This window comes from Alexandromys fortis, unplaced genomic scaffold (assembly GCF_014885135.2).
Source record: "Alexandromys fortis isolate MF-2015 unplaced genomic scaffold, M_Fortis_MF-2015_v1.1 scaffold_9, whole genome shotgun sequence".
NCBI classification, from domain to species: domain Eukaryota; kingdom Metazoa; phylum Chordata; class Mammalia; order Rodentia; family Cricetidae; genus Alexandromys; species Alexandromys fortis.
Window position 1 is genome coordinate 11,785,396 of NW_026067892.1, and position 21,321 is coordinate 11,806,716.

At 45.3% G+C, this 21,321-nt stretch overlaps 1 protein-coding gene across 7 annotated transcripts in view; it reads right to left on the bottom strand.

Annotated features, from left to right (window-relative positions):
- Positions 1 to 21,321, bottom strand: part of Fam13c (family with sequence similarity 13 member C) — a 183,339-nt gene that overhangs the window by 149,174 nt on the left and 12,844 nt on the right. For 4 of the 7 annotated variants that reach the window (XM_050140379.1, XM_050140346.1, XM_050140327.1 and 1 more), the window contains exons 1-5: positions 18,840 to 19,491; positions 12,531 to 12,700; positions 7,895 to 8,112; positions 7,222 to 7,444; positions 6,269 to 6,404 (exon numbers count right to left, since the gene is read on the bottom strand). The gene's annotated coding sequence lies outside the window, so the exon portion shown is untranslated. Of the gene's footprint in view, positions 1 to 6,268; positions 6,405 to 7,221; positions 7,445 to 7,894; positions 8,113 to 12,530; positions 12,701 to 18,839; positions 19,492 to 21,321 lie in introns of those variants that run through there. The other 3 variants (XM_050140337.1, XM_050140355.1, XM_050140371.1) reach the window with 3 other exon arrangements.

The following is a 21,321-nucleotide window of genomic DNA, read 5'->3' on the forward strand; positions in this document are numbered from 1 at the left end:
TACGCACTCTTAACTGCTAAGTCCTCTAGGATACATTTTTCTTAAAAAATACTTTGGGTTGAATTTTTTCCAATGAATGTATTCTTCCCATAGTCAGAATGAAAAGTAATAAAGTTTTTTTGTTACCTGGTAAAAAAATATTATTTATGAAAATTCACATTGCTCTTGTTTTTGTTATGTTCCAAAAGTTCAACTTGCTTCACTTTAGTAAGTTTATTTGCATCTGTCTTAATGTATTACAGTTTGAATTCGCATGCTCTTACCTGGTGACCTTGACCATCTCTGAAACACTGAAATAAAGGGAAAGGAATCATCATGGTGGGTTATGATGCTTCTTTAGACTCGCAGAGGAATGGGGGAAGAGATATCCCTGCTTGGTAAATAGTACTGACACGTCTACATGGTCTCCACCACTAAGAGAGTATTATCTATCCACATACGGTGGCCGAAAGATAATTCGTTACATAAGATAACAGTCTCTGCTTTGGAAAGGCCCAACTTCTAGATCTCACATGGGACAGGTCCAGAATGCACTGTTAATAGCGAGTCTGGTCTTATAAAGCATCAGTGGTCTTTTAAAGCATTAGTGAATTCTTCAATTGTCCTTCTACCCAACACAGGCACACACACACATGCACACACACATGCACACTCATCTACCCTTCTATAATGTGCCCTGGAGTAGCTTAAATCCCAGGATGATCTGTACTCATATTCTCATATACTTTACCGGTAAACACTTACTATTTAGTAGATAATATTGAATGTTAAGACTAATGTATACTTATTTGGGAAAAAAATGTCCATGCGAGATGGCTCAGCAGGCAAAGGTACTTGTCACAAAGCCTGATGACCTGAGTTCAAAATTGAGAGAATCGATTCCTACAAACCATCTCTACCTGCACACCATGGTGCATGCGTGTATACACACACACACACACACACACACACACACACACACATACACACAACCCCAGTGCTGGATCGTGGAGATAGGAGGATTGTGGAGACTCACATGCAGGCAGCCTAGTCAAAATGGCAAGTTCCAGGCTCAGAAAACGACCCTATCTCAAAATAGAGTGGAGAAGTGACTAAGAAAAACACAGGACGCTGGCCTCTGGCATGCACAGACCAAAGCACCTGCACACACAACGTCATTTGATGCAAGGCCAGTCAGTGTTCGGTCTGCAACCTAGAACTGAGTGAGGCATCTGTCAAGAAATGTTAAGCAACCATGCTGCCTAGGTGCATCTAGCTTTAAGAGTGTGTTCTCTCACAGGCCGATCTACTGGATCCAAGTGACATGCTGTCCCATTTCAGTACGGGCTCAAATGGAAAGATGTAAGGAGAGGTTTCTCTCCCACCCTCCAGTTCCCAAATAACCACTCTGAGGCTTAGTGTTAATTATAAATGTTTGCCCAGTAGCTCAGGCAAACTACCTTATTTTATTTACCTTATTTACAAGGTAAATAACAATTTACCTTATTGTTAGCCAGCTCTTACATTTAAATTAACCCATTTCTATTCCTCTGTGTATCACCACACGGCCCGTGGCTTACCGGTGGTGCTCTGGCATGTTGTTCCTTGGGCAGCTGGATGGTGTCTCTCAGACTCCATCTCAGACTCAGTCTCTGCCCTTCTATTGTATCTCTGCTTGGATTTCCCGCCTGGCTCTATTCTGCCTAGCTATCAGCCAAACCTGCTTCTTTATTAACTAATGGTAATAAAATATATTCACAGCACACAGAGGGGCATCCCATATCAGAAAGGATGAGCTCAGAGAGAGAGGGGGTGGGGGACTCAGAATTCATGCTAGATTTCTAGGAAAACCTGACATTTTGAGTTATCTATCATCAACCTACCAAAAACTGATTTGTGGTTCAGAAAAATTCATCCCAGAATATACAAACCAACATCCTAGACAACAGCTGCTAACTACTGAATGGCACTATAGGAGCATTGGTCTTATTCATAGTTATTATGATGAACAGACATTAACCTACTGTGTTACATATAATATAACATGTTAATATAATACCTGTGCTCGAGGCCAGAGAATGGGAGACAAAAGGGAGTCACTGGCTCAGATACTAAACAATAATGGAATTTTCTTCTTAATCAGATTTTCTGATTACCTAAGGTTTTAGCAGGAGCAACTTTTGCAAAAGTCAACTTCTTGAGACGTCTGGGTCGTTCTGAAGCGCGCACCACAGAGAATGAATTAACTCTGCTTCACAGGCTTGCAGTCATCAGTCCATACATTAACACGTGTGTGCACATGTGTGAGTGTGTGTAGGTGATGGGTGTGAGTGTGTGTTGTGTGTGTGCACATGTGCACATGTGCATGACGTAACATATTTCCAAACTCTTTCCTGAGAGGATCCCAGTTCTGTTTAGGATTGGAGATGGCTACTAACTAAATAAATCTGCCTGCCTGGCAGGTGCCAGCGTTTCTTCTTTGCTATGATTAGTGGGTTCAAGTTGTTGATTTTTTTTTTGTTGTTCCAGACATCTTTTCTGAGCTCTAGATGTTTATTCTTATTCTATATCTTTGTCTGGTGTTTATGGGAGGTATTTGTGTGCCCTGAATAAGAAACACCATCTGGGGTTCATTTCTTCAGTTCTGTTCAGGAAGAACATTTCTGGCATTTAAATCTCAAACTGCTGAGCTGCTCTCTGACTGCTTCAGATACAATCTAACAGGAATCAGGTTCATGGCCCCCACCCCGGGCCGGGTGTTTCCCAGCCTGAGACTTCATGGTTGCCCCATAACCTGCTAATGACATCAGGCTGGCATGCTTGTCTCCCTGATAGGCCTGCAGACACGCTTTGAAACAAATCACCCTGGCTCTGTCTTCTGCCCACAACTACACGTGCTTGCTTGTACGTTTCCAGTCAGTACAGTGGGAGCCACTTCCTCAAGGTCCAAACAAGCTGCTATTTTCCATTAGTCTAACGTCTCAAGACTGGAGAAGGACCAGGCATGGTGCTCGTTGGTTTTCTGTATATTTTACACAAATGTGGAAGGTTTTTAAAATGCATTTCTGTCTCCAAAGTACCAGGGGAAGCTACATGTATTATCTAATTGCGAGCAAGGTCCCACTGTCCCAGTTCACTGTCCCTGAGCCTCAGGAGACAAACACATGTCCTACACTAAGGAAAGTGAGGCAGGGGGATCTGAGGTGTGAGATGCACCTTGGCTGCATCGCAAGACCCTGTCTCAAACTCAGGGGTGGTGTACGGAAAGGACATTATGTAAAAATTAGGCGAATTCAAATAAGCTTTGGCTTGTAGTTAATAAGGGCATCAACACCGGTTCATCAATTCTAAGGCAGCGGTTCTCAACCAGGGGTGGCATATCAGATAGCTTGCATATCAGATATTTACAATATGGTATAGTGAGTTCAAGACCAGCCTAAGCAACTTAGGATGCCTTGGCTTAAAATAAAAACAAACACATACAAGAGGTCTGGGGATAGAGCATTTGACCAGTGATAGCAAGGTGTCATCTTCAGATTCCAGAAAGAAGTTCAACCAAACACATGAAAACCAGAAAACACCTCTACACATGCACTCAAAAGTTTGGACATAGCATGTACTGTTTTGTTCTGCAAACAAACTTGGATGCGGTTGTCAAGAAGGTACTAGCCTATGCTGGAACAAACTACAAAGGTCTTGGGAGTCGATGGAGTAGGTGCTTCTTACCGGGGTGCCTGGGCTGGTGCTGGGAAGACAGTTATTCAGGAACCAGCCTCCTGTGGCCCTGTGGCGCCACCTTGCTTTAGGACCTTAAAGTCATTCACTTCTGGGATCCAGTTGGAAGACAGAAAGCGAATCTACCTTCTTCAGAACATCACCTTTAAATAGTTTATATAGCACCAGCAAAGCCCACAGGGCTGGGCAAACTGGGCAACGTGCTCCTTAGCTGAGCAGCACCTGCCAGCCACCGGTCTACTGCACAGAACCAGAAGGTATATCTCTAGTGGGCGCTAGCCATCTCGGCCACCATGGGAAGATACAGAGACCTAAAGGAACTCCGACTCCTTCTCAGAGCTGCGAGAATCCAAAGCACAAAGCAGAAAGAATTAACTTCTAATTTCACACCTGCTGAGTGGAAGCTACAGAAGCTAAAAAATAACTTGGGGAAAAACCATAAAAGCGTTGCACGAAAATCTCCCGAAGTGCTGCCTGGGATTGAAGGCCAGGGCCAGCACTTGCCCTTCTGCCACGGAGCACAAATAAATACGGAGGCAGAAGTACTCTGTACAGAAATGTAGATTAAATATCATCTAGGGAGAGACAACGTGACACCCCCTCACTCCTGGCCCCATTGCGACAAAGTTTCGGTTCCATCCATCCTCCCAGTACCAACAAAGCAGCCATCAACCACTTTTTAAAGATTTAAGATGGTCTGGTCTTTCTTTCCTTTATTTTTGTTTCCTTGCCATCCTTAGGAGGCTGGAGGGTACCACAGTCTGGGAGTCGGAAGGCGCCGTTTCCGCCAATCATCACCTTCTGCCAGCACCCCAGGGGCTCCAGCAAAGATTCTGGAGAAGATTTTCAGAGCAGCGGTTGTTCCGCTTCTGCTCCGATCATGCTGTTTCTCTGAGACAGCCCGCATCATCCTCATTGCGCAATGGGGAGCAACCAGTTGTTGCGGATGTAATCCCAGCATGAAGAAATTCTGTTTACTATGATGCTTTCTTGGGTCTGCTATGGACTTGGATGCTCCCGTCCACCTCTCCCACACTCTTCTTTGCTCCTGCAACCTCTTAGGTGGAGAAGAGGCTGTCCTGCCCATTTATCTGTCCCTGGCCAAGGCTCAGGAGAGCTTGGTTTCCATGCACCCATTTTTCCTTAACCCTTGCTTGCTTATGTGCTTATTGATTTTGCTGTTTTTGTCCACACTAAGGTGGACAGAAGATGAGCCAGGAAGATACGTACTTAAATATAAGTATATAAGTACTTAAACAGCTTCCATACATATATGCACTAACTAATGTATTCCATTGCAAGGTCACACTTTCGTTATCAGGAGAACATTACATTGGCATTTTGATTCCAAAGTTACCAGATCATGACCCAAGGACATCAAACCTGTTATTTTTGAAGCTATAAAATTACTGCTAATTAATAATTATTTCATGCAGGCTTATTATATATACTAAGCATTATGAAGCCTTCCTTACATCTTTCTGAACAAAAGTCTCTCATTAGCATTTCTAATTTTGCTAACTTCCCCCCACCAGCCCCCACTCTCTTTACTCTGCTGCCGCCAGAACCCCACTTTCTGTGACTGGTTCTGTCTTTTGTGAGGGAACACGGACCGGAGGCGACAGAAGCCAACACGGCTTTCCCAGCCCACCCACACCTAACCACGCTACAAAACAGAGATTCATGATGGCCCCCAACTGCTCACGCATGCCCGGCTGCGCTGCTCCAATTCCTTTCTTCACATTCAGTTGACAGCTACTGATTTAACCTCCACCTATGGGCTCTGGTCAAGACGCCTAGCGGATTTGAAGCTGCATGAAACTATTTTCAGGTCTGTTTAGAATGCTTTCTTCCAGGATCTTCACAAGGTGAAGGAAACGGATGGTGACCCCTACACCCAATCATCCTGGGCAAATTCCAGCTTTGTCTTTGACTCTCTTCCGTCGAGTTTCCACACACCGACTCCATTTTCTGGTATGGACTGACCAGGCCTTAGTACAGTGGTTCTCAACCTGTGGGTCGTGACCCCTTTGGAGCCGAATGACACTTTCCACAGGGGTCATCTAAGACCATCAGGGGATACAGATATTTATATTATGATTCATAACAGTAGCAAAATTATAGTTATAAAGTAGCACAAAAAAGAAGTTTCTGGTAGAGGGGTCATGGGTCACCCCAACCTGTGTAACTGTATGAAAGGGTTGCAGCATTAGAAAGGTTAGAGCCACTGATTTAATGAAAACAGGAACCACCTCCAGGCCTCTTGGGCTGATGATCCAGGCTTCACCTGTCACCAAAGCCCTAGGTTACTATTTCCAGCATTTCGTGAACTCCGAACAGGTACCATGCAGGCGTACGCTGCTAGCTGTTTGCTCCTCGTGCTCCACCGTTATACCTTACCTCCCTTTCTACAACATGCTCCAGTACTGAGAGTTGGAGGGCTTGTTCCCCTGCTCCGCTCCCATCCCGAGACACTCACATAGCAAACCTCTGACCAACGTAAGACCGTGGCTCACAGCTAAACTTCCCTTATGAGTTGATAAGTAGCAGGTACCTGGTAAGGAGCAGCATCCAGCAGGGAAGGTGCTGTTTGGAGGGACAGCGTATCCTGGAGGGGAAGTGGTGGAGGCATGACGGGTTCGTGGCTGCGGCGGCAGGAGAGCAAGGCTGCTGGCTCACATCACACCGGTCTAGGAAGGCAGACAGAGAAGACAGAGCTAGGACAGGGCTATCAGCGTCCCACCCCCACCTCAAGTCCTACTTCTTCCAGCTAAATCTCACCTCCCCAAAGTTCCGCCATCTCTGCACCACCAGCTAGAAACCCAGTGTTCAAATACACTAGCCTATGGAGGCCATTTAGGTCCAAATCCTGACACTCTTGAGGTGGGGCCAGCCTGCGTCTTCTTGGCTGATTTGGTGACCTTGATTGAGTCACCTGGCGCTGATAATCACTGGTGAGGCTAGTAAAGCTTCTTCCTGGGGACTCTGCTTCCTTTCCAGGCTCGCTCCGCCCTCCCGTCACACCCACCACCCTGATAAAATGGACTTCCGTAGGAGTACGTGCACTAAAGCATCCACAGTACGAACACGGCTTCGCCATGCGCTTTCTTACCAGTCCAGTTGCAATGCTCTCTCTGACTGAAAGGTTGCCCACATGAAACTCTGAAACTGGTGTGTTGCAAGAACAATAAGGAAACAGTAACTGGCACGTGCAGTGTTTATTAGACAGTAGATTACTGTGCACGCCCTCTAAATATTAGCTCATTGCATCTCCCCAGCACATCCAGATGACTTTCAGAATCACTCATTTACACTGTAGAAATGAGGGCACAGAAGAGCTCAGGATACCAGCAGGCGATTGGTCTACACTACAGTTCCTCCCTTACGTGTGTCTTCCCTCGCTAGGTTTGTCACACTGAGCATAAGGCGGCTGCTCGCTTATTTCTCTAGGATTTTGTCTTGTCGTGTAAGTCAGCCAAGAAGGTTAAGATACTGATACTCATCTACCTCAGTCTCTCTTGAATATCCGTCCAGTGTCTGTTCTCGTTGAAATTTGGCTGGCTTCCCATTAATGCAGTTTGTTGCATCGTTAATACAACGATGCATCAAGTGAGCTGGCCCCGGGGATGGGATCCAGGGTAAATCACCAGGGATTTATGTCCAACTTCATCATCCTTGATCCATCCGCATCAGCTTTCACATCATAACAGTCTCTGTTTACTCCTCTAATCTATGAGAGCAAAGAGGAAGCCATGAGTCACCTTAGTGACGGCCAGACATGCTGTATAAATCTGAGTCTTGTGCGCTGGCAAGCTTATCAGAAAAGAGATTTGGGTTTATGGTGCACACTCCCTTCTTGGTGAATTGATATCAACACAAATTATATGCTTGATAAATATACCAGAATCTTACTTTGGGACTTGTGCAAGCTCACCAAACAGAAATGTCATTTTCCTTCTTAAAAAAAATTTAATCTGTTACACACACACACACACACACACACACACACACACACACTTGCTTGTGCGCATGAGCAGAGGCCAGAGGAAAATCTTGGATGGTACTCCTCAGACACCACTTGAATTTATTAACTTTTGGGACAGTCTCTCATTGGTATGGAACTCATGAATTAGGCTTGGTTGGCTTGAGAGCCCCAAGGATCCACCCATCTCCACCTTACCCAGCTTCCCCCCCCTCCATGAATTCCGAGGATTGAGCTCAGGTCCTTCCTGATTGCAAGGCAAGTGTTTCATCCGCTGAGCTGTCACCTCTGCCCCTGTCTGTTTGTTCCTTGCCAATCTTGCCATTTGTCTTCCAGTCCTCAGGAGGCACAGGGGATGCTTCACCGGGCTCAGCTCTCCCTGGGCTCCTCAGGGTCATCTCTTCAGATCAGGAGACCTGCATTTATTTGGAGTGAGAAGATGCTCAGCAGAACACATCTGCCTAGACCTTGAGTTCTCACTTACCACACTGGTCCTGATGTTGGCTTATTCTTTGGATGAGAGTCAAGTAACATCTGGGATGTTGCTTCATTTTCAGACCGGCTGTGCCACCCTGGCAACAGCTAGGTGTGCTCATTTTGTTTTGAGTCTCTCCATGCTTTTACAGGTCATTGAAAATTTTAACCATCAGTAAAACCCTACTTGGCTGCACCCACTCACAGGGCAGAGCCTAACACATGTACCTTACCATTTCCTTTTGGTTTTGGTTTCATTTTTTAAATACTTTATTTCACTGGGTGGTGGTGGCGCACACCTTTAATCCCAGCACTTGGGAGGCAGAGGCAGGTGGATCTCTATGAGTTCAAGCCCAGCCTGATCTACAAAGTCTTTATTTCTTTTACTTTATAATTTACTGATAACTCTATTCAAATTCATTTCTTGGAGTTGGAGAGATGGCCCAGTAGTTAAGAGCACTTGCTCTTCTTCCGGAAGACAGGGGTCTAATCTCCAGTACTGTGTGGCAGTCATAATCACCTATAACTCCAGTCCCAGGGGACCTGATGCCCTGTTCTGGCCTCTGTGGGTACTGAATGCATATTATGCACAGACATCATGCTGCCCAAACACCCATACACATTTAAAAAAAAAAACTTGATGCATTTTTTGTGGTTAATATCCAAGTCCAGATTGTGAAGTACCCTGAGCCTTTAAACCATCATGAGGCAGGCACAGATTAGGAAGTACCCCAAAGGTAAAGGATGTTAGGGTTCTTTTCTAGGGTGGCAGCAGGAAGCATGGTTCAGACACATTGACACCTGATTCAGGCCCTTTCCTCTAGATCCCAACCTTCTGCCAAATGCTCTTGACTGGGTATGTTCTACCCAGCGGACTGACTGTGTGTGGATGTGGGCCTTCCTGCCGTGGCCACTGGTGCCTTCAGTTTTCTGAGAATGTGCAAGCGATGTGTGGTTCATTCTCATTTATAGGGGCCCAATAAAACACAGAAGCCAGAGAATTGAGCAGACTCACGGCCTTGGGCTCCTCCCATCCAGAAAGGCCAAGGTGTTCGCTTTCTCTGTCTTCTGTCCTTTGCCAGCATTCAATTCTTTGATCATGCCAGGGAACAAGTCCACAAATCCGCTAGACAACTGCCAACAGCCCAGTATTCTTCCAGGTTATTGTACACCTAGAACGTAGACTGTACTAAGCAGGACACACTGTTTCCACTGTACTAAATATGCAGACGAATACAAGAGGGAGAAATAGGTTGTGGAATCTGGTGGCACATGGGGCTATGGAAAGTTCAGGAAAGCTCCTGGATGGAATACTTCCCAGAAATAGAGCAAGGATCCTTTCTTAAGTACTAACCTACACATACACATGCATGCACAAGAATGCATGCACACACACACACACACACACACACACACACACATATACATACATGCACAGCACATGGAGCTGAGCGTTGACTGTAGGGAACATCCATCATATAACTGCACACACAGCTACTTTCTCTGCTCGTCCTCATATCCAGAGAAGTCAGTAAGGAGCTAGTGTTGATCTAAGGGAACTTGCAAGCCAAGAGCCCTGAAGGTCTGAGCTGAGTGCCCCTCATTATTAGGCCCTCTCCTCTTTAACATCCGGGGACAGTGAAGAGGCAGGCCCGATTCACAGTCCTCGTTTGCCAGACAAGCTCATCTCACATTTAATCAGCCCATAGAGGGCAAGGCGGGGAGGAAAGAACATCTGTGGGTGCTAACATGCTTTCTGCCTTTTTAGCCTCAAGATAAATGTTCTGTTTTGAAATAAATACTCACAGGAAGTGGCAAAAACAGTAAGAGTCCTGTGTACTCTCTACTCAGCTTCCTCCTCACAGAGGCTGGGGGTCGGGAGAGGGGAGCTGTAACCCACGTGGAGGGGAAAGTCAATGCCAAGGTTCTACTTCTCATTGCACACAGCTGTCTCAAAGATGAGCACTGTGTTAGCATTCTACCTCTCTACTGGTGTACAATTTATTACATTAAAATAATTAATTGAGGGCATTAGACTAAGGTTGGCCTCGGCATCCATGATCCTGCCTCAGCAAACCAATTTCAACCCAGTGTGAAGAGTCTTGACCAGCAGGAGACCCTTTACCTCTGACTTCACTTATGACTGCTCCCTTTAACCATCGAGTGTTTTCTTTGCCTTTGCACTAAGGAAAGGAGGAGAGGAGACCCAGTGACAAGTTTGGCTGCCTGAGAACTTTTCAGGAACCTTCAGGGATGCAGGTTCGGTGTCTCATCACCCAGGCTTACGTGGGCTTCTAGTGATTCAGTAATGCGGTTCTCTTGAGTCATCTCTGCTTGTGTAAGCAGTGCTCGAACCATCCTCTTGTGGGTAATCCCCAAAACTCATCAGTTCACGAAGTTGGATTTGGGTGGGTCACTGCTTTGATCTGCCTTGAGTTGCAGCTGGGTAAACAGGCATTTATTCAGATCTTCCCAGGAAAGATTCACATACCACTTTTCTATGGTGAGTAATGCACAGCTCCCAAGAGTGCAGCTGTAAGTGCTTATAGCTGACTCAGCGAGCCCCCGGGTGTGATTTAACTACTATTATTATGGTAACATCAAGTTATTTGTAACTAAACAACTAATATTCAGATACATTTGTATTCATTACTACATAACAAATTCGTACCGGTTTCAAAGCTTAATACCCACTTATGATCTCACAGTTCTACAGGTCGGAAGTCTGGGCATGATGGGGTTGGCTTCTTTGGTAAGAGGCAAGGGCCAAAAGATGACTAAGTGGATAAAGGCATCTGCCACTAAGCCCAAATGACCTGAGTTTGATCCCTAGAATCTACATGGTAGGAGGGAAGAGTTTTCTAATAGTTGTCCTCCAATCTCCAAAGACATTAAGGCAACCATACCTCACCTTCACATGACTAATAAATAAATACAATGTTAAATTTAAAAATAACATTAAGCTATAATTTACGCACCGTAAGACTGGCCATTTTAAAGTATACAGTTCAACAGTTTTTAATATACAGGATTCACAAAGTTGGGCGAGTATCACTTTTTTAATCTAATACATGAAAAGAAAAATGAAATAGAAACAGTCATCAAAAGTCTCCCAGCAAAAAAAAAAAAAAAGAAAAAGAAAAAAGAAAAATGGAAACCTTCCTTACTTCTGTAGTTCCCCTCACCATAGGCAACTATACTCTCTGGCCATTGAGCTTTATGGATATTTTATGCAAATCAGAGCCTATCGTACAGCCTTTGTACCTGGTTTCTTTAACCTAGCATAATATTTCCAAGGCTCCTCTAAATTGCAGCATGAACCCAGTACTTTGCTCTTTTTTGTAGGTTAACAATATTCCATGTATGGGCATACCACGTTTTGTTTACCCATTCATCTCTTGATATTAATGAGGACTATTTCCACCTTGCCTTTTTATTTTTATGCTTAAAATAAAATTGCAAGTCCACATTTCTTTGAGCAGCGCACATCTGTGGCACTTAAATGGAAAGCTCATTCTCCTTTCTATACAAACGGAGGTTCAAGGGAATGTGGAGTTGTAAAATGCCCATCACTTTAAGTGTAACAAGAACTAGAATCTCCAGCTTCTTCACGAGGGGTGAAAACACCTTTCCCATGATGCCACCTTGTGTGAGCAGAGGAAGCACTAAGAAGTTCACATGTTGGAACTTGATCCCACTGCTGGGAGGCAGGACCTCTCAGAGGTCACCAGGGTCCTCCACTCATAATTGATAAATATTAGTATCTCAGGGATAAGTTTATTTTCACAAAAGTATCTTATAAAATAGCTTATAAAAGCAAGCTGGTCAGGTATGATGACTCAGGTCAGTAATCCCATTACTCTGGAGGCAGAGGCAAGAGGATTATTGTTAGTTCAAGGACAGCCTGGGCTACACAGCAAGACCCTGTCTCATATAAATAAATAGATATACAGATGATTGATAGATGACAGGTAAATGACAGACAGATGATAAGCAAGTTAGCCAGTTGGGCCATTGCTATAGTTTGAATAAGTGTCCCCCAAGGGGCCATATGCAAAGGGTTTGGTCCCAGGTGGGACCTAGTAGCAGTCTTTGAGGGCATGTCTTGAGGGCACTGTGGGACTCTGGCCTCTTCTTCTTTGCAGCCTGGTTTGTGGTATGAGTGGGTTTCCCCCAGCATGCTCTCCCACTGTGGTATGGGGTCTCATTCTAGGTCAGAGTGAGAAGCTGAGCCATCACCTGCTTGGGCTTTGATATTAGGCTTCCCAGCCTCTAGACCAATGAGAAATAAATATATTTTCTCTTAAACCATCTAGTCTCTGATAACAGGCTATGGCAGCACAAGGCGGAAGATACATACCATCCTCATTAAGCTTTGAGCCTGCGGCCTCATTTGAGAGCGGAAGTAACTGGAAAGAAATCCCCACGTGTCCAGAACTGCGGGCCTCTGGCCTGCTCTTCCTCCTGCTCAGCAATACCTGGGTTGTCAGCTTGACGGTTCACAGGAAGACAACTCGCTTCACTTCATCTCTGTAAAGAAAAGGGATGACAAACTAGCCCCGGGCATCAATCCACACTGTCCTATCCAGAAAAGGAGCACAGACCCAACTAAGGGCTCCCTGAACTGAGAAAAGCATCTGTATTAGTTACTTCTCCACTGACGTGGCTAAGCATAAGCAAGGCACCTTAGAGAAGGCGGGGTTTACGTAGGTTCACAGTTCCGCAGGGATGAGAACCCATCCTGGCAACGGGAGCAGAAAGCTGAGAACTGACATCTTGAACTGCGGTCACCAAGCAGAGCGAGACATGGGAAATGGCAGAAACATTTTAATCTCTAAGGCCACCCCTAGTGACATCTTTCCTCCAGCATGGCTGTGCCTCCTTAACCGTCCCAAACAGGGCCAGCAGCTGCCACCCTCGTGTTCAAGTGCCTGAAAACATGGGGGGACACTCTCCATCAAACCACCAGGCTGTCTTTCTTTCTTTTTCAGTGCTGCGCCTTTTGAGTTTGTTTGGACTATGGATGTCATCCATTATTGGTTGTTTTCAAAACACTCGCACGCTTTAGTTGCCTTTCTCTTCTTCTTCTTCTTTTTTTTTTTTTTCTTTTTGAACTCAAAATCAGAAAGTTGCAGTCGATTCTAAACGGCATTCCTTTGCTCAACCAAGAAGCCAGCTGGCAGGACCTTAACCTTGAGAGAGAGCATCAATCAAACCTGACCTTGCAGACAATACAATTATCATGGTAGCAACGAATGATTAATAACACCTTTATCACGCAGCCGAAGAGGATGTGAACGTGAACAAAGCCAAGGAACAAATCCCGCAGAGTCTGTCTGCACTGAAGTGGGATCCGCTGGAAATTCTTAAGCTGACCCTAAAATCAGAGCCCTTGAGATGGCTCAGTGGGGAAAGGCGCTGGCTTGCTGCCGAGTTACAACCTGAGTTCCATCCCCAGGACCCACATGGAGGAAGAAAGACCTGCTCACTGCCCATTTGTGGACCTCCCTTTGGGGGGAACAACCCTATCGCAGGAGTTTCCCAAGACCATCAGAAATATCAGATATTTATGTCATTATTGATAATGGGAGCAAAATTACGGCTTTGAAGTAGCAGCAAAAATAATTTTATGTCTAGGGGGTCACCACAACATGAGGAACCGTATCGAAGGGTCACAGCGTTTGGAAGGTTGTGAACCACTGCCTTAGAGCTAAGAGCCGAAGAGCTAGCTGTCCTGATTGAAGTCAGTTGTCTCCCACATCCCTTCTTACATTTACTGCAATGAGCTCCCTGCAACCCACTAAGAGAGAACCAAAGGCGACAAAGCCCTCCTTGTCCCTCGCCTGGAATCTTGTTCAACCCTCTGGACTCTGAAGTGATGGCTCCTCACAGCTGGCACTTCCGGTCTGTCTACAGCCGAGCCTTTCCTTCTGACGTTAGATCCTTATAGAAGATTGCCTGCTCAGTTTCCTGCTCACTGAGTTGTATTACAAGACCCAACCCCACCCCCAAGATCCCAGAGGCTTGCGTCAAAGATGCAAGGTTAAAATCTCCACAGCTCTACTCTTAGTGACTGTGCTGGCTACCTTCATGCCAACTTGACACAAGCTAAAGTCATCTGAAAGGAGGGAACCTCAGTTAAGAAAATGCCTCCATAAGATTGGGTTGTAAGTAGGCCTGTAAGGCATTTTCTTAATTAGTGTTTGATGGCAGAGGGCCCAGTTCATAGTGGGTGGTGCCATCCCTGGGTTCGTGGCCCTGGGTTCTATAAGAAAACAGGTTAAGCAAGCAAGCCAATGACAAGTCAGTGATTAGCACCCCTCCATGGCCTCTGCATCAGCTCCTTCCTCCAGGTTCCTGCCCTGCTTGAGTTCCTGTTCTGACTTCCTTTTCTTTTTTTTTTCTTTTTTTGGTTTTTCGAGACAGGGTTTCTCTGTGGCTTTGGAGCCTGTCCTGGAACTAGCTCTGTAGACCAGGCTGGTCTCGAACTCACAGAGATCCGCCTGCCTCTGCCTCCCGAGTGCTGGAATTAAAGGCATGCGCCACCATAGCCCGGCTCCTGACTTCCTTTTGTGATGAACAGAAATGTGGAAGTGTGAACCAAATAAACCTCTTCCTCGCTGAGTTATTCTGGCCACAGTGTTCTGTCGTAGCAAAAGAAACACTGACTAAGTCAGTGACCCACTCTCTCCAGCCAGGCCCCATCTCCTCAGAGTTCCACAGGCTCACAAACAGCACCGCCGACTGAGGAGCCAGCTTTCAAAACATGAGTCTTGGAGGTATTTCAACTGAAGCCCTAACTCTGCCCCCCAGACTCCACCTTCTTGCTGTTCTGTGGGTCGTGGATTTACCCAGCCTCAAGCCCTTTGCGGTAATTCCTTTATTGCCGCTCTCAGATCTGTGCCTAGCTTATTCCTGTCCTCCCAGGAATTTTAACTTCAAGCCTCCCCTCACCACCTCATTTAACATTTCAGCAGCGTCTCATGCAGTCTTCACAGAGATGACACCTTGTAAAACAAGCACGTGTTAGCCACACCTTCCTCATATTCGCTGCGTTTCAAATCCCTATACAATTTACCTATGACTCTTACTGCCACAGTCCGTTATGATATTGATCTTGCAAAGGCAGGGAGTTTTGCATAGCCTTGGCGCATCCCAAAACAAAGGCTTATGGACCCTAAATACATCCAGCTAGACTCCAGTTAGAATGGTGTCGAGCGTACGGTGGATGGCTCAACGTTTATCAAATGGGCAGTGAACAAATGGTTGGCCTTGCCTGGTTCCTAACTTGGCTTTGTCAATTTCCCTTGTTAACACCATAAACCTTCCCAGTCAATCACGTAGGGGATATTACAATTACATGTCTCCGTGGTTGACTCAAAATTCCTTTGTTATCTATTAAGAGTTTGTTATTCACTTTTATTTCCTAAGAGAGAAATAATAAAGGTTGGGACAACTGGAAATTGAGATTCATTTTGTGTGAGCAAATATTTCCTACTTCTTTAAAGCCCCATGACAGGATGACAGTATCATTAGCATTTTAAACACTTGTGTGGAGTCTTTTGTTGTTGTTTGGATTTGAGAGGAGGGTGGTGTGGCAGAGATGGAGGCGACTATTTTAAATTGACGCTTATCCCGGAAACTTTAAAAGAAAAACTCCAAAATTGTTCTAGAAAGAATGCGATCTTGATTATAACTATCTTTAACACCACAAGTGAAACATACAAAATAAGCTTCGGAACCAGAGAAAAAGGACGAAAGTATTTCCAGATAACACTGAGTCATGTTTTATTTTGAATGAGGCTCTCTTGTGAAGCCGAGATGGTTTTTGAAGTTCTGCAATTTCTTTGGAAGGAAGCCAATTTCTTTAGTTATCAGCTGCTTTTTCGTCTTTTCAAAGTCAACTGGAACAGACTCGCCCTGCTATCTTCACTTGCCATAAGTGATAAAGTCTCCATGGAAGTCAAAACCAGCAGAGCTTTAGTAAGCATCCAACCAAAAAGTTACAGGTGGAATTCGCCCAAGAAAAAATAAAATTCTAATAATAGCCACATTGGTTCTGCATAGAATAGACAAAATGTGTCTTTTTAAAAAAAAAAAAAGTATAGAAGCTGACTGACAAGGATAAAATAGTTTAGCCATTTTTTTTTTTTCTCAAAGCATCTAACATGCCTAGTGTGTGCTTGATCTAATCCTGGACTGGGGACAGAGCAATGAGGAAGCTCCTTCAGTGGACTCCTGTGCCAGCCTGGAGCTTCCTGCTCCCTTTTCTCTGGACGCGGGATCCATCTGGACTTAGGAACCAAACAACCACTTAGCCGTAGCATGTCAAATGCCCGATGTACAACGCTTTAACCACTGCCCACCCTGGAGGAAGACAATGATCGAGACAGGTTTTAAAAATATTGGAAAACATGTGGAGAAATTAGAACCTTTGCCCACGCCGCTGAGAATGTCTCCTGGTAGGTCTGATGTGCAAAAAAGTTGGCCAATTTCTCCAAAGGTTAAATGCGGAGTTTCCACGTATTTGCTTCCTATCCCAGCTTCCCTGAGGAGGAGATGTGTGCACACATCCCCTGTCCTTAGACAGGATGCCAAGTGACCACAGTAATCCTTCCACAGAATGCCAACTGACCACAGTAATGCTTTCACCCAACCACCCAAGTCCCGGTGAACCAGTGATCTTGTTTATTAGTCTTCCTTATATGGATAACCATTCATTGTACACACACATTGATTAAGAATCACTCAATGGGGGGTCAAAGACACCACAAGAAAACCCACAGAATCAATGAAACTGGGCTCATAGGTGCTCACAAAGACCGAACCGACCATGGGAGCCTGCATGGGACTGACCTAGGTCCTCTACATGTATGTTATAATTGTGTACCTTGGTCTTCTTGTGGGACTCCTAACAGTAGGAGCAGGGGCTGTCTTTAACTCTGTTGACTGCTTTTGGGACCCTACTCCTCATGCTGGGCTACCTTATCCATCTTAATACAAAGGGAGGTGCCTTGTCTTACTGCAACTTGATATGCCATGTTTGGTTGATATCTGTGGGAGGTCTGTCCTTTTCTGAATAGACACAGAGGAGTGGATATGGGCAGGGAAGAGGTTGAGGAGGGACTGAGAGAAGAGGAGGGAGGGGAAACTGTGGTTGGACTATAAATAATAATAATAATAGTAAATAATTTTATAAAAAATTAATCACTTGATATATAAAGCAGAAGCCTCTGTCTGATTTGGAGGTTGGGCCTTTGGGGCCACCATGAAATGATCTGTGTGAAGCCTGCCAAGTATTTGAAGACCTGAAGCCCCTCCCAATGCAACATAATTGTGTTAGCAAGAGAACAATCCATCACCAGCCTTTAACCTTTTCAAAAACATTGGGAGTTGGCATCCCATGGCAATGACCTATCTTCTCTGTTAAATATCAATGGCCTCAGGAGAAGACGCCAACTCTTTCTTCATTGGCAATATGGGAACCGACATTGGCCACTTGGACACATCAACAGGCTGGAGGAGATTGTGCTTCCCTGACAACAGTTAGCATCAGTGAGTCCCACAGAAGCAGGCCTGGGTTTCTGTCCAGCTGGGAGACCCCATTGTTGATCAACAAGAAAAGTATTAGCTTTTGACTTGTCCGAATGTGAGCCTGAACAATAAACAGTGAAACTCAACAGGTATGCTATACCATAACACTTAGGTACAGTCTCTCTTACACAAATGCAAAGGAGAGAGGGTCTGCCTGGCTTGCAACATTCTAGCTCCTGCCGCAGCGAGATTTCTTTTGTTTGTTTGTTTCCAGACAGGGTTTCCTCTGTGTAACAGTCCTAGCTGTCCTAGAACTAGTTCTGGTAGACCAGGCTGGTCTCGAATTCACAGAGATATGCCTGCCTCTGCCTCCCAAGTGCTGGGGTTAAAGGAATTAAAGGCGTGTGCCACCACCACCCAGCTTTAGCTAGATTTCTATGCCTAATGTCAGACTAATCCCAAAGGAAGATGACTAGCTGTATCCTGACCACATACTGTCTATCCCTCCCAGGTGACACGGTAGGAATGAGCTTGTGGCTGGTGGCTTCAGAGAAACTCATTTGTTCAATGCATGGCTCTGGGACACACCTTACTAAGGAACACCCAGTCAGGTCCCCTCATATCACCACACTTTGGAAGGTTTACTACTTGGATTTGTTGATTTGATATCAAAACCATAACCGTGTGAATGAGTTACTTCCCTTGTTGCTAATTACCTAGAAAACACTTTAAAGAGAAAAAGGGTTTCCTCTGGCTCATGGTCTGAGGGATCTCTCCATCATAGAGGGAAGGCAAGATGGCAGGGGCATGAAGCAGCTGGTCACACTGAGTTCACAGTACGGAAGTAGAAGGTAAACAGGAAGTGAGGCCTTGCTTGGAAACCCAAAGGCCTATTTCCAATGGCCCACTTCCTCCCTTGGGTCTCCAAGTCATAAAAGACTCCACAACCTTCCCAAACAGGCACCACCTGCTGGATATGGGGCATTCCCACTCACGAGCCTATGAGACCCCTTCCACATTCAAACCACAGTCCCACACTTTGTTCTGAGAGAGACTTCCTCTAAGCTCCTCACCTAGGCGTTAATTTAGGTTTCTCAGGCTATGCAAGAAAATCACAAAAGTCATTTTTCCATACCCACAGTCACTGGAGACATGGGGAAGAGGCTTCAAACAGCTCTCTAGGCTTCGGGTTTCAGCCGTCCCTCCTCTCTGCTTGTCCTGCACATGTAGGGTTGTTTCATTGTTTTCATTCTTAGTTCTAGGAATGAAATATCCATGCTGCATTTCTGAGTAAATAAGGGTGGTGAGGCCGGAAGAGAGACCTAGAGGCTGGGAATGCCACTGATGATCCCCTGCTGTGTGCTATCAGGCAAGGATCACACCCTCTCTGGTCCCTAAAGTGAAGGGTTTAACCAGGTACTTCCTAAGGTCTTTTTCTTCACCTCAGTTAGCCTATACGACCTGATCAAATCTGCATCTCTTCGGTACATAAATGACTGTCATGTAAGAAGCTGGCTGTGGTTCCTCATCTGAGATTAAAAAAAAAGAAAATCAGGCTGCATAGAAAACACCATCTATCTTTTTGCCTTTGAGAGTCGCTTGCTAAAACACAAAAAGAAAGAATTTAAATCAAAGAGCTGAGAGATGCCAGGCCAAGAAATTACTTTGGCCGAATCGTGAAATTCTTTTATCACTTTTCAAAAACTTCCCTCCGCACTTGTGTCCTGGCAGATCTGATGGAATCAATATGTCCTTCGTGGGCAGGCTGTTCTCTGGCTTCATCTGTCTTTCGCTCTGGAAAAAAAAAACCCATTAAGTCGCAAAGCTTTACTGCAGAGAACTGACGGGGTTTTTCTTTTTTCTTTTTCAGGCTGTCTCAGGAGCAAAGTCAAGGTGAATCTTCACCTTTGCCTTCCTAGTCTGTGAGGCTGGGACACCGCAGGTGTTGTCGTCACTGTTCAACTCCAGCAGATAGAGACTGTCATTGAGGCTGGGTTTTTTGTTTGTTTGTCTTTGTTTTTTTAGTTTTCCCAGACAGGGTTTCTCTGTATAACTCTGGCTGTCCTAGAACTTGCTCTGTTAGACCAGGCTGGCCTTGAACTCAGAGATTTGCCCTGTATCTCAAGTGCTGGGACTAAAGGTGTGTGCCGCCACTACCCATCTGGGAAGGAGTCTTTAAGTTATCTTGTTCAGACATCCTTCATTCTGGGATGGGCATGGGGTCATGCCCTACAAGCAGGGTGGAGACTGTTGGCTGGTAGCAGTCTGGAGGACCATATGAACAACATCCCAAGGTGTGTGGTACTCGTAAGAAAGAGTACAATGATGTCATAACACCACGATGAACCGGTGGTATACGCCCTGCATATAGCAAGCTGTAGAAACATGAAGACCAAAAATAGACAAGTCCCTCCTCCAACCAAAATCAAAAGCCCCCCACTCACTAGCAGATAGTTTCTGACTGCTTGGAGGTAGCTGGGGATGCCTTTGAGCAGCAACGAGAGCCTAGATGCTAATGCCTGGTCTCTGGGAGAACATAGGGTATCGTGAGATTAATACCTCAAGATATTGAGCTGACCTCTTGACCTCAGCAGATATGACTCCATCTGAATGACCTGGGGTAGAGGGGTCAGGTAACTTTTCCTGAGTGCCACAAAGGACCCCATTCTCTCCTAGAGATGCTGTTCTCTTCCTCTTGTTACAGGTAAGCCCACTAAAGATAAACATTCAGACATTCAGTTTATAGAGACTTGAACGTATTTATTCCAGTCAATTGGAACCACATCCAAGTATTTGGGGACGTAGGTGTGGCCCCACGTGTCCAGAACATGGGGTTTTTAAGGGCAGAGACCTCGTCAAGGAGTCTTGCTCAGCAGCTGTGGGGTGGAGGTGGGGGCTTCGAAGAGTGAGCAGTTTGTAGCAAACGATTTTAATGGAAGCTAAAATAAGTGTTAGCCAGCTAAAGAGGGGTTCCGTACAAACAGGCAGCTAAGATGACTGTTGGCTGGAGGAGGTTCTGCACACACAGGCAGTTTTAACAAAGGCTGAGATTGGTCAGCTAGGATACTTTGATCTCTGATTCCAAGAAGAGAGTTAGGCAGTTTGTCATGGGATTCTCTGTCCAGGAGATCAGAATTCTACATCACCTGGAAACAGCCTCAGCAAGAAGACAAGATGGAGAAACCTCTGCACTGTCTTGCCCTATCACACTCTTTCTCTGAGATTTTGCCCATTCTGTCTCTGCCCACATCATTGTTTCTTTGTTAAAACTGTATAATTCACCTGGGTGGTGGTAACACACACGTTTAATCCCAGCACTCAGGAGGCAGAGGAGGTGGCTCTCTGTGAGTTTGAGGCCAACCTGGTCTACAGAAGGAATTCCAGGGCAGCTTCCAAAACTACACAGAGAAATCCTGTCTCATGAAAACAAAAACAAACAAAACCCACATCATTCTTTTTTTTTATTCTTTTAATTTATTTATTTATTAAAGATTTCTGTCTCTTCCCCACCGCCGCCTCCCCTCTCCCTCCCCCTCCCCCAATCAAGTCCCCCTCCCTCATCAGCCCAAAAGCAATCAGGGTTCTCTGCCCTGTGGGAAGTCCAAGGACCACCCACC